We start from the raw sequence: 12,753 nt of genomic DNA, 5'->3' as shown, positions 1-12,753 counted from the left end.
TTGTATTTTCATATAGCATGCCTTCTCCTGCACTATTTTTATCAACATGACTGCTGTTCCAGGAAATAATTGCCCAGGAAAATAAATATTGCACAGACAGCATCATGAGAGTCTTGCCTCGAAATCTTCATCTATCTGTGTCTACCAACCCTTCACTAGTATACCATGATCCTTACCATTTTAATTAAACTCCCACATTGAGAAATCTATTTTATAACTTAAAGCCTCAAAAGTAACCCAATTTTTCTCGCTTTTCTGAAATGCTACCAATCCTCTCAACCCAAGGTTCTCCCTCACTAGAGGATGCAATAGTCTCAGTTCTGCTTTATCAACAGGTTATTTTGGTGGTGCTTTCAGGAGGCCAGCATTTAATAATATTTTATCTGGGAACTGGGTCTCCAGTGTGGCTCAGTCGGTTATTCATCCAACTTCGGGTCAGGTCATGATCTCACAGTTTACGGGTTTGAGCTCCACATCAGGCTCTGTGCTGACAGCTCAGATCCTGGAGCCTTTTTCGGATTCTGTGTCTCCCTCCCTGTCTGCAACTCCCCTGCTTGCACTTGTCTATCTCTCTCAAAAATAAATAAACATTAAGAAATATTTTATCTAGGAATAATGTTAGTGATACAAAGAAAATCTTTTCGTTTTCTGGTTTTCCCAGATGTTTGCAGTTAAAACCCATTGTACAATTATAAAGTATTGTAAAGTCACTGAGAAATTTTGGCCATGGATAAAACATAATTTAACAGTTGTCAGCAGGATCACTTTGCTGCTGTTTGGAGAATAGACTTAAGAAGGGACTGGGAAAGAAAGACTAAAAATTTTGTTCTGATCACATACAAGAGTGAAGTCACTGAGATGTGGAAGATTGTAAGAGCATCAGGTTTGGGGAAATTAATAGGAGCTCAGTTTTAGATGTGTAAAGTTTAAGATACTGACTTGACACCCAAATAGAGAAGTTGACTAAGCAGCTGGATATTAGAGTCTGAGGAGAAATATTGGGACTGGAGACAAGCTTTGATGTTTTAAACATATTCCCTTCACCTCCTTCTCCTCCTCCTTCCTTTTTCTTCATCTTTATCTTCTTCCATCTCCTCCTTCTTTCCTTACTCCTTCCCTCCTTCTCCTTCTTGTCCTCTTTTTCCTCCTCCTTCAACTCCTTCTCTTTCAACTTCCTTCTTCAGTATTTAGATGATTTTGCTTTCTGAACATATTTCTCTAATTTTATACTTATTACATTGTGAATTGTATTTCTACAATAAAAAAGGTTATTTTTATTTTTAAAAAAGACTTGAAATACTGCAAAAATTATAAACAGTGATTATTATGGTGGTAGGATTACAAAAGTTGTTTTACATATATATACATATTACATATGTATACATATGCATACATATATATATGTGTGTATATATAGATATATATATATATAGATATATATGATAGACTAAAGGGTAGACAAGGTATATATATATATATATATATATATATATATATATATTTAATGGATGGCAACACCAAGCTACTACATAAATGTAGAAAATAGAAAATAGAAGAGAGAACCCTAAGGGACTCCAATCCTAAGGGACTCCAATGTTTAAAAGCCAGGTCAACAATGACAAATAAAGGAGAAAAAGAAAAGCCAATCAGGAGGAAGGAGGAAAACCAGAGTGTATCTTTGGGATAGTACAAAAAGCGTTTCACAAGGCTAGAGTAATCAACTCTGACAAAATTGCTTATACATCAAGGAAAATGAGGTCTGGAGAACTGAACATTGATTTTGGCAATTGAATGATCATCGAAGATGCTGATAACAGTTTTGTAGTAGAGTAGAGGTAAAAGCCTGACTGAGTGTGTTCAAAGGGAATTGATTCAGCAAATATAGAAAATATTTTTTATACATGTAGACAAATATCAGATTTCTGTTGAAATCTGAAGAAAAAAAAGCTGGAATTGGAAGGCAAAGTGGACTCACTTTTTTTTAAAGTTTATTTAATTTATTTATTCTGAGAGAGAGGGAGAGTGAAAGAGAGACCATTCCACATACGTGAGCAGGGGAGAGGCAGAGAGAGAGGAGACAGAATCTCAAGCAGGCTCCCCACTGTGCTGACGATTAACTGATGAAAATGACTGAGCCACCCAGGTGCCCCTGGACTCACTTTTTTTTTTTTTTTTATGAAATTTATTGTCAAATTGGTTTCCATACAACACCCAGTGCTCATCCCAACAGGTGCCCTCCTCAATGTCCATCACCCACCCCTCCACTCCCTCCCACCCCTGATCAACCCTCAGTTTATTATCAGTTTTTAAGAGTCTCTTACGGTTTGGCTCCCTCCCTCTCTAACTTTTTTTTTCCTTCCCCTCCCCCATGGTCTTCTGTTAAGTTTCTCAGGATCCACATAAAACTGAAAACATATGGTATCTGACTCACTTTTTAAGGTGAGAGAAATAAACATGGTTTGTATGCTAACGAAGAGATAAAGCTGAGAGGAAAATGGTGACAATGGAGGAAAGACAAGGGATCATTATGAGAGCTAAGTCTGAGCAGATGAGACGATGTGATCTAGCTTAGGTAAAGAGCTGACCTAGGTTATAGAAGCAAAGGAGGTCATAGATGCAGGAACATGAGTTGGTGCATTTATTATAATTCTTTCTTTCTCGGAGTTTTCTTTTTTTTAATTTATTTAAAAAAATTTTAATGTTTATTTATTTTTGAGAGAGAGAGAGAGCACATGAATGAAGGAGGGGCAGAGAGAGGGAGACACAGGATTCCAAGCAGGCTCCAGGCTCTGAGCTGTCAGCACAGAGCCTGATGCAGGGCTCAAACACAAACCGTGAGATCATGACCTGAGCTGACATCGGACGCTTAACCAACTGAGCCACCCAAATGCTCTTGGAGTTTTCTTCTGATTGCTTCAGTAGATAGAAGGTGAGATGATCTGCAGTGAATAAGAATAAACAAAGAGATTTTGGAAGCTTGGAGAAACAGAAGACACAAAATAGTCATGAGGAAACATAGGAGTGGATCAAGTGAAAATGAGCACAGAAGAGAAGACCAAAAGGTAGATATACACAACCACAAAACACAATGATTGCTTCTGAAGAACTAGCAAAAATACAGTTGACCCTTGAACAGTATGGGTTTGAACTGTGTGGGTCTACTTATGTGTGGATTTTTTTTAAATATAAATATAATGTAGTCCTATAAATATATTTTCCCTACCTGATGATTTTCTTAATAACATTTTCTTTTCTCTATTTTACTTTTTTGTAAGAATGTAGTATGTAATACATATAACATACAAAATATGTGTTAATCTACCATTTATGTTATTGGTAAGGTTTCCAGTCACAAATAAACTATAGTTAAGTTTTGGGGGAGTCAAAAGTTACACATCTATTTTCAACTGCATGGGATCAGCATCCCTAATCCCCATTGTTCAGGGTCAACTATAATAGAATTGACAACATATATGTTTACAAAAATAAAAAAAAATATGAAAATTCATAAATATTAAATTAAAGACCTTAAGAGTAATTACACAAGCTTTGAGAGGAATTCAGTGAAAAGAGAATCCCTGGTTTCGAAAGCTTTTCTTATAGAGGACAAACTTGATTTGGATCTGATCCCCCAAAGTATTTTTCTCCCTTACTTGAGAAATCTATAAATTATTTGTTCATTTACAAGTTTAACTTATTACAGCTATAATTATAGGAAGACCTTGCTTTCAGGTCTATTTCTATTTTTCAATAGGAAATTTCAAAAATACCTCAAAGGAGAGAAAATATAAAAAATAAAATGCCAAGTACAGATACAAAAATGACCAAGTTGGGGCAACTTCTGTTTGTCTTTAATTCCCCACCTTTAAAGCTGACATGTCTAAAAAATTTGATCCCATTTTCCTAATAGTTAAAAAAATGAACACCTGCAACTATAGACAAGTATATATGTATAATTTATTTACATAATAATGAGCACAGATTTATAGAATATAACTATATGTAAGCTGTAAATACATTACCATACTTATTACATAAATATGCTATAGAATACTATATAATATACAATTTTCATAAAATAAGTTATGTTATATAATTTATTTATAAATCAGATACATGTATTACTATAGCAGTATGTTTATATATATTATAGTATATACGTGAGAAAAATTAGGATAAGATAAAAATAAATAAATGACATTTTAAATTATTACATTAATTTTTATTAGTCATACCCAAAATTCTTTGATTTTAATAAATACTATTGAAAATGCTTCAGCATATTGAAAAGTGAATTTTAACGCTTTGATTTTGAATAATATTTTGAAGTTTTGGTTCTAAATTAAGTATATTATAATATTGATTTTGTTTTTTAAATTTTTTTAATACTTAGTAAGTTTTGAGAGAAAGAGAGAGACAGAGTGAGAGAGGGGGAGGAACAGAGAGAGAGGGAGACACAGAATCTGAAACAGGCTCCAGGCTCTGAGCTGTCAGCACAGGGCCTGACAAGGGGCTCAAATCTACAACCCACGAGATCATGACCTGAGCCAGAGTTGGACACCTAACTGAACCACCCAGGAGCCCCAATATAATACTGATTTTAAAAAGATGGCTGTGTAGGCTGAGAAATGTATGTAGATTTCACTGGAGAGTTTAATAATTGGAAATATTTGGTAATTATGATACACATTTTTCTATTCTAATTTTGAAAAGTGTTTAACTGAAATTTAGTTCTTAATTTTATATTCTAACTGATCTTGATAGATTATTCCTGAATTGTTTAGAATATGCTGCGCTTTTATATTTTAAACAAATAGTTCAAAGCTTAATAATACTGTCTATTTGGAGAATGTGAAACTGGTTCAAAATTTCTATTTCTATGTTTTAACGCACAGATGATAAAGTCTATGTAAATGACATATTTTTACAACAAAAATAAAATAAAAATCTCACATTGAGAGAAACTCTAACAAATACCCAAATTCAAAGGAGTTTCTTTCAAAATGGAGTTACTGTCATTTTTTATTAAAATATTATTTTTATCTTAAGGATACAGTGAAGGTTGAATTTAAAAAAATATATCTGCTAGATAGCACACTACAGATAGCAATTTTTTATCACCAAAAATTCAATATATTGGAACACTTATCTTTTTAAAAGAAAAATGCTTTATTTATCTTTAAGCTTGACAGCTCTTTAAAGTACTTTGCCATGACATAAACAGTGAACCCCTGAATGTTACAGAAATAAATCAGAATCACTTCCCTTCTCACGTCATTGTTTTGTAAAAACTCAGCATTTAAGCCAATCTAATAGGGCACACATAAACTATTATAATTTAACTTTCGCTAAAAGTAAATAAAGAAAAGATAATACCATTGTCAACCTATCCACTTTGTAAAACCCCCACTCTTCCCTTTCCATCCCTGTATGTATAGGACACCTCATCTGTTGACTTACAGGCTGAGTGAGGGCACCAATGTTAATCTGCACATTAAATATTAATATAAGTTGACTTTTAAATCATTTAAAGTTGTTTTGATAGAAAACAGATATTCTAGTATTTTTTTTCTCACACTATTTAGCCATCTCTGGTGCTCACAACTTTGGAGACCATTGCTTTAAATATATGGAGTGAGGCATGCTGTCATTCCAAAAGAAAGAAATGTTGAGACTTAGTGTGTTAGTGATGGTTGCTTTACAGTTAAAGAAATCAAATTGAGCTGGCAGAGAAAAATTTATTAGAGAAGACATTCTAGTGTCTCACTGAAATCAAGGAAGAGTTTTTCAAAGAAACTTCAAGGATTGGGCCCAGGATGGATGATTATGGGCCTTCCTTTATCACAGCCCCATTACTGTTATTCCATTATCCAAAGAATCTAGTCCCAATAATTTTGTTCAGAAATCCATGTTCCTGAGAACAGGACTGTGAATGCCTGACTTAGATCTTGTATGTATGCATGGCCAAATTTTCTATGGATAGAGAGGAGAGTCATATAGCAGAAATATACCTGCTAATAGCATAACATGGAACATGGAGAGCAGATCTCAGAGAAAAAGAGGCTGACCTGCCAAGCCAGATTATTTCTCTATATCAAGGAATGGACTTGGGAACACATGTGTTATGTGAGGGACAGGGTGAATGATGTAGTCTGACTAGAGAGTAGTGCTCCTGCAACTGAACAATTGACGATCATTAAGACTGATAGATTAGGGCTAAATTTAGTGGGGTTAACAATCAGATATGGGAAAGTGGAATTTATATTAGAGTCATAAAAAGACATTTGAAAGTATCTGATCGGGAAGGAGCATAATTACAGGAGTCAGAATCCCATTAGGAAATAGTTGAAAGGGTGATTGAAGAGAATTGAATGGAAACTCTCTGGAAAACCATGGGCAGGGTTAAGGGAAAACCACTGTGGGGTTCAAAACATTAGACTTGGAGATGTGGGAGGAGAACGTGATTGCCAGAATTTGAAGGAGCTGAAGGTATTGGAGCCTGTCATCTGATAGGAGTATGTCCTTACCTGGGACATATGTAGCGACCACCAAACCACAGCCCAGAAGGGTGGTGGATAAAAGGTATGTTTACCTCTTTGTCCTCCTACTTCCTAACCTCCTGTTGGTGACTGTCATTGGCAAACTGAAAGGAAACCAGAGAACATGATTGCTGGTTGACACTATCTGCCAAAGATAACCTCTCAGACACAGAGAAGAGTGCAGAATGTGTAAAATGAATGCAAAGGGACAAAAAGAATATCCTAACCCAGTGATCAAAGGTCCATTTTAGAAAGATAATGTCTTGACATAGACTAAGGAGTACTATACCAGTGAGATTATAGTGAGAAAGAGATTGAATATTTCAATAGCCTGAGTAAGAAGGAATAAGACTTTTCACTTGGGTGGTAGAAATGAAAAGAAAGTGGAATTTAAAAGACACATAAAGAAGGAAAAAAAAGATGACTTAATAGCTGATTGGATATGGTGAAAGTCATAGAGAAAAATCAGGAAACTCTCTATAAATTATATACCTTGAAGTACCACCCACAGATAGGGATAAAGTAAAAAGGTATATACTTAATTTGTGTGTGGTATATAATCAATGTGTAGGGGGAGAAAGTGGCAAGAGCTCATTTGGGTGACCACCAAAATCATTTTTGATTTTATAAGTTAGTGGATAAGAAAACACTGTTTATGGGGCACCTGGGTGGCTCAGTCGGTTAAGCGTCCGACTTCGGCTCAGGTCATGATCTTACCGCTCGTGGGTTCGAGCCCTACATTGGGCTTTGTGCTGACAGCTTAGAGCCTGGAGCCTGCTTTGGATTCTGTTTCCCTCTCTCTGCCCCTCCGCCACTCATGTTCATGCTCTTTCTTTCTCTCAAATATAGATAAACAGTAAAAAATTAAAAAAAAAAAAGAAAAAAACTGTTTGATGGTGCAAGGTTCTTGGGTTTCTGCTGATCAACTGGTCAACTATATTGATTAACCAACATAGGATTGACCCTGCCTTTGGTCTTCCCTGGCCCAGCTCTTTGAGACTCTACCCAATCCAATTGCATTTAACAAAATGTATTATGGCATTTTCTAAAAATGAGACTTCTTTGTATGGAGAATGGCAGTGGTACCCACTAAAAGAGCAAAGAGCATAAAATGGATACCTTTTCTAATATTATAGATTTCTAAATTTCTCTCTCTCTCTCTCTCTTTTTTTTTTTTTTTTTGGAAATTGTTTTAACTACAAGATTGGTTTCCCAGCTAAATTTTGAGTACACCATTTCACAAAGCTATTCTTGCCTGTATATCAAACATCTCTTAAATATGACACACTATTCCAAAGAGATTTATATTTATGGCATGTGGTGGGGATGGGGATGACGTTAGTGGTTTCGTGGCTCTCAGGTCTAAAGATACTTTGTTCAGTATTTTGATTTGCTTTTTTCTATCCTCAGAAAGAACTTTTAGACATCTCTGGCAATTAAGCCCAGTTAAAAACGTTTTCTCTTACAATAATTCCAAGAGAGTTTAGTTTATTTTGGAACTTTCCTTAGACTTCGCACTATTGAATCCATAAGGTGAATTTATCTTTCAAAACCAGTTCAGTAGCAGCTGGGGAGGTGAGGACCTCATCACACGGCATTGTTTAATGCCACTGGGACTATGTGGGAAGGAGAGTCCTTTTTCTTTTTCTTGGGCTTTTAAAATGTGGTCTAAGTTTCAGCGAAGCCTCCCTTACAAAAACACCATTAAACCAAAATTAAGGGCTCCATACATTCCAATAATAGCTGGGTGGTTCAGAATAACATATTTGCTGGCTGAAAAGTACCTATGAATAGCTCCTGGCCCTGCTGGAAGTCTTGTTCTCCAAGCCCATTAAGTTTATGCATTAGAGCACACAGACAGTGGCAGCTGCCTGACATCTCCCATTGTGCTCAAGGACTAGAAAGTGATAAGGTTAATGAGACTTTGTATTGATGCTGAACCAGAGTAGCAGGGCTAGGGAAGCACTGCCTTACAAGTTTTCCAATGATTTTATTATTTTTTTTATTTTTTTATTTTTTAACATTTTTTTAACGTTTATTTTTGAGACAGAGAGAGACAGAGCATGAACGGGGGAGAGTCAGAGAGAGGGAGACACAGAATCTGAAACAGGCTCCAGGCTCTGAGCTGTCAGCACAGAGCCCCACGCGGGGCTCAAACTCACGGACCGCGAGATCATGACCTGAGCCGAAGTCGGCCACCCAACCGACTGAGCCACCCAGGCGCCCCAGTTTTCCAATGATTTTAAAGCGTTAATAGGCTCACAACTGTGTTTAAGGATAAAGGGTCTAATTTTGATAACAATATCACCCTTAGAGAAAGTGCTTTTTATATTCAGACAATTTTAGAAGCATTTTTAAAGGTTATTTATTTGTTCTGAGACAGAGAGAGTGCAAGTGGGGGAGGGGCAGAGAGAGAGGGAGAGAGAATCCCAAGCAGTTCCAGCACAGAGCCCGATGTGGGGTTCAAACCCACGAAGCCACAAGATCATGACCTGAGCTGAAACCAAGAGTCGGACACTTAACTGGCTGAGCCACCCAGTGCCCCTATATTAAAACTTTTAATGCTATCAATCATTAACAGGATTTTGTAAGGTTCTGGAAACAGTCTTTTATCCAATGTGGAGAGTTTGAGGAAATTCTGACCATTGGATAGAGGCATTTTTACCCCCCCAGAGTTTGGGGGACAACTTTATGCAAGGTCTGTTCATTACCTGTTGTTACTGCACGGAGATGATCCTTCCTCATTTTCTGGGATGAAGACATCCAGTCCAGCTTCAAGTTTTCTATTACCCTGAATGACTGAAGTTCAGAATGTTAGCAAGTGTTGGGCTTGGGAAGAGTGGTTGTCTCAAGTCCTCTGCTAGGAGTTTGACATTCATTATCTCATTTAGACTTCACATAAACATTTCAGTTTTGTGATTCTCAGCTCTGCCTGCATGTGCACCAAAAGCATGTTAGCTTTATTTTTTTTAAATTGCAAACATCTGCATATTATCCTTCGGGATTCAGCAGGTCCAAGCACCTATATATGCATTTGTGATGCTGGTATATATCTTGTGTTTATGTAGATGACAAAAGCAATGCTCAATAAAGGGATATTGAACTGCTTTAAGCCACGTTGCCAGGGGAAGAATTATAATTCCTATGAAGCCTGAATGCTTCCAAAGCCCATGTGGTTCCACCACACAATGATTCTTCCCTCTGCTACCAACTCTTTGTGATTTGGGATGAGTTCAAGGGAAGTTCAACCCGCTTTGCATCAGGGGTCTGACATTTAGAAGATATATGAAGTTTAGATTATGATTGTAAATACGTGTGCAACTTTTAAAATCGCACATTTCCAAGTTGATAGCGTATGCAGTCCTCCACCATCACTCTAACACTAGCAATAAGTAAGCCCAGTACCAGTTGGTGTTAATAAAAGCCTTTGTAAAGGACTCCCTGTTTCCAGGCACTCTTCTAGGCGCTTTACATGTATCAAATATTTACTCTTTATAGCCACTCTATAAGGTAGATGGTAAAATTGTCTCCATTTCACAGACGGGGCAGTGAGGTTCTCAAAGTTTAAGAAAGTCATTGGAATCATGACTAGTAGTAGCAAGACTTGGGATTTAAACCTAGTCCTATTCTAAAGGCCACGCTAATAACTGCCATCCCAAGGACTGGCCAACTTTCTGTAAGGGGCCATATAGTAAATATTTTAAGTTCTGTCAGCATAGTTTCTGTCACAACTAGCTAACTCTGCCATTATACTACAAAAATATATAAGTGAATGAGTGTAGCAGTGTTCCAATAGCACAATGAAGAACACAAGGTCACTAAAATTTGGTTGTCATATAATTTATATGTTACAAAATATTATTCTTGGGGCTCCTGGGTGGCTCAGTCGGTTGAGCATCCGACTTAGGCTCAGGTCATGATCTCGCAGTCTGAGTTCGAGCCCCAAGTCGGGCTCTGTGCTGACAGCTCAGAGCCTGGAGCCTGCTTCGGATTCTGTGTCCCTCTCTCTCTCTCTCTCTCTCCCTTCCCTGCTCATGCTCCCTCTCTCTCTCTCTCTCTGTCAAAAATAAACATTAAAAAATTATTATTCTTATTTTGATTTTTTTCAACTACTTAAAAAGGTAATAAGGCTTTACATACATGGTCAGCAGGCAAGATTTGACTTGTGGGCCATAGTTTGCTGATACTCCTTATTGAAATTTCCCATTATTAAATCTTGGGAGACTATTGTGTATGGAAAGGAGCACTTACCTCTTCTTTTGCTTTTTTATCATTCAATTTATTAAGCTTGTAAATCATTAGGCAACTTTCCTGTAAATTCATATACTACTTACATTTCTAATGAATATAAATATACATTCATAAATCCAGTATTCTAACCATTTAAAAGTTGTTTACCCAGCCAGCCCTGAATGCCAATAAAAATAACAATCTGATATAAGAGATCTTTTCAATACTTCAACTCCTAAGACAAATTAAATACACACAGGATAGCTCAATTATTACAAATCTTATTGTTATACTGACACTTAAATCACTATATAGATATTGATACCTGGATTTATGGGCTTAAAAATTTGCATTTGCATTCATATCCTTGGATAGCCTAATCTTAACAGTGTACCCCAAATAATATTCTTTCAAGCCAAGATATCAGGTTCTGATTTATTAACGACTTGTTCTTGGTCTGAAAATAAGGCCTGTTTTTACCCCAAGGGGATTCAATTCCAAGTCTATACTAGTTGGTATGGCTTCCTCTTTTAGTACAAGTTCATGTGCTATTTCACAGACTTTCTAAACTGATTCTTTTTCTTTCACCTCCTCTTTTTTTTCCCTTATCCATTGAGTTTGGGCTACAGATACCTCATATAATTATTTGCCTCACCATATCTTGTTAATACCTCATTATAATTAGTAGAACCATACAGAGATTTCCCTTCTAAGACAGCTGAGTCTCACCTTCCACATCCTCTTACAGACATTCGATTGCACTACGGTCCTGCAATCCACCATTAAAACCTATTTCTAACCGATTGTTTTGTATGGCCATTTCTGCTGACCACTCTTCTTGTTTATAATACAGTTCTTGGTTTTCTGGTTCAGCTGGGCTCACTCATGATTCCTTTTGTCTACCATCCCCCGTCACACAGATAACAAATAATAAATATCTTTGATCACACATATTCTTAATAAAAACAAATAAAATCCTGAGATCAGCACACTCAGATATGTAAATGAAACAACATGAGTTTGCTCCTTGATGAGTCAGAAATGGCACCAGATTGAGTTGTCGCACAAAGAAAACTTTTATTTGCAATAAATAAAGAGATTATGGGGAGTGGCTTCCAAAGCCAAGAATCCCTGAGACAGAGTGAATGGGTTCCTTCGGTTTAGGGTTAGAATGAGTATTTAGATAGGGATGCCTTGTCATACTATGTAGAGGTAAGCATAAAGTTGCACCTTAAAGAAAAATGCCAGTCCTCACATTGTATGTTATGTAAATGAGGCTGAGGTTCCTCCCTGGGCAGAGATTTTAGCATAATGAAGTAAAGGTAGTTGTTGGCCCTTCCAAAGGTCACTCAATGGTACAGCTGCACGGGCGCTAGTCGGGGGCTAAGCTCAAAAGGTCTGGGTGGTCTGGGCTGGTGGCAGGTCTTGTTAGGGCAGTCACCATCACCTGAGGGATGATTTCAGTTTCATTTGCCTGAGTTACGATGTAAGCCAAAAAGAAGAGTTTAAGGAAAAATGTTAGACAAAGATTAGTGAGTACAAGCAAGCAGGAAGTAAATGTCAGGTGTTGGGGTCTAGCTGGTGACAAATTCAGTCACACATTAAAAGTAACGTAAAAACATGTATTACATTTACCCTTCTTTTGCAAACAACTATCTTAATTTACATTTATGTAGTTTTTCCCCATTTGGAGTTTGTTTATGAACTGAAATTTTTTCTATTGTTAAGTGTTTCTCAGTCTAAGCCCTGTAGTTTTAAAAAAAATTTATGTTTATGTATTTATTTTGAGAGAGAGAGAGAGAGAGAGCCAGCAAGCAGGGGAGGGACAGAGAGAGAGAGGGAGAGAGAGAATCCCAAGCAGGCTTCGCACTGACGGTGCAGAGCCTGATGTGGGGCTCAAACCCATGAATCATAAGATCATGACGTGAGCATAATCAAGAGTCAGATGCTTAATGGACTGAGCCACCCAGGCACCCCTCAGTCT

This window comes from Panthera uncia, chromosome B1, assembly GCF_023721935.1.
Source record: "Panthera uncia isolate 11264 chromosome B1, Puncia_PCG_1.0, whole genome shotgun sequence".
Taxonomy (NCBI): Eukaryota; Metazoa; Chordata; class Mammalia; order Carnivora; family Felidae; genus Panthera; species Panthera uncia.
Note: the sequence above shows the minus strand (reverse complement) of the source record.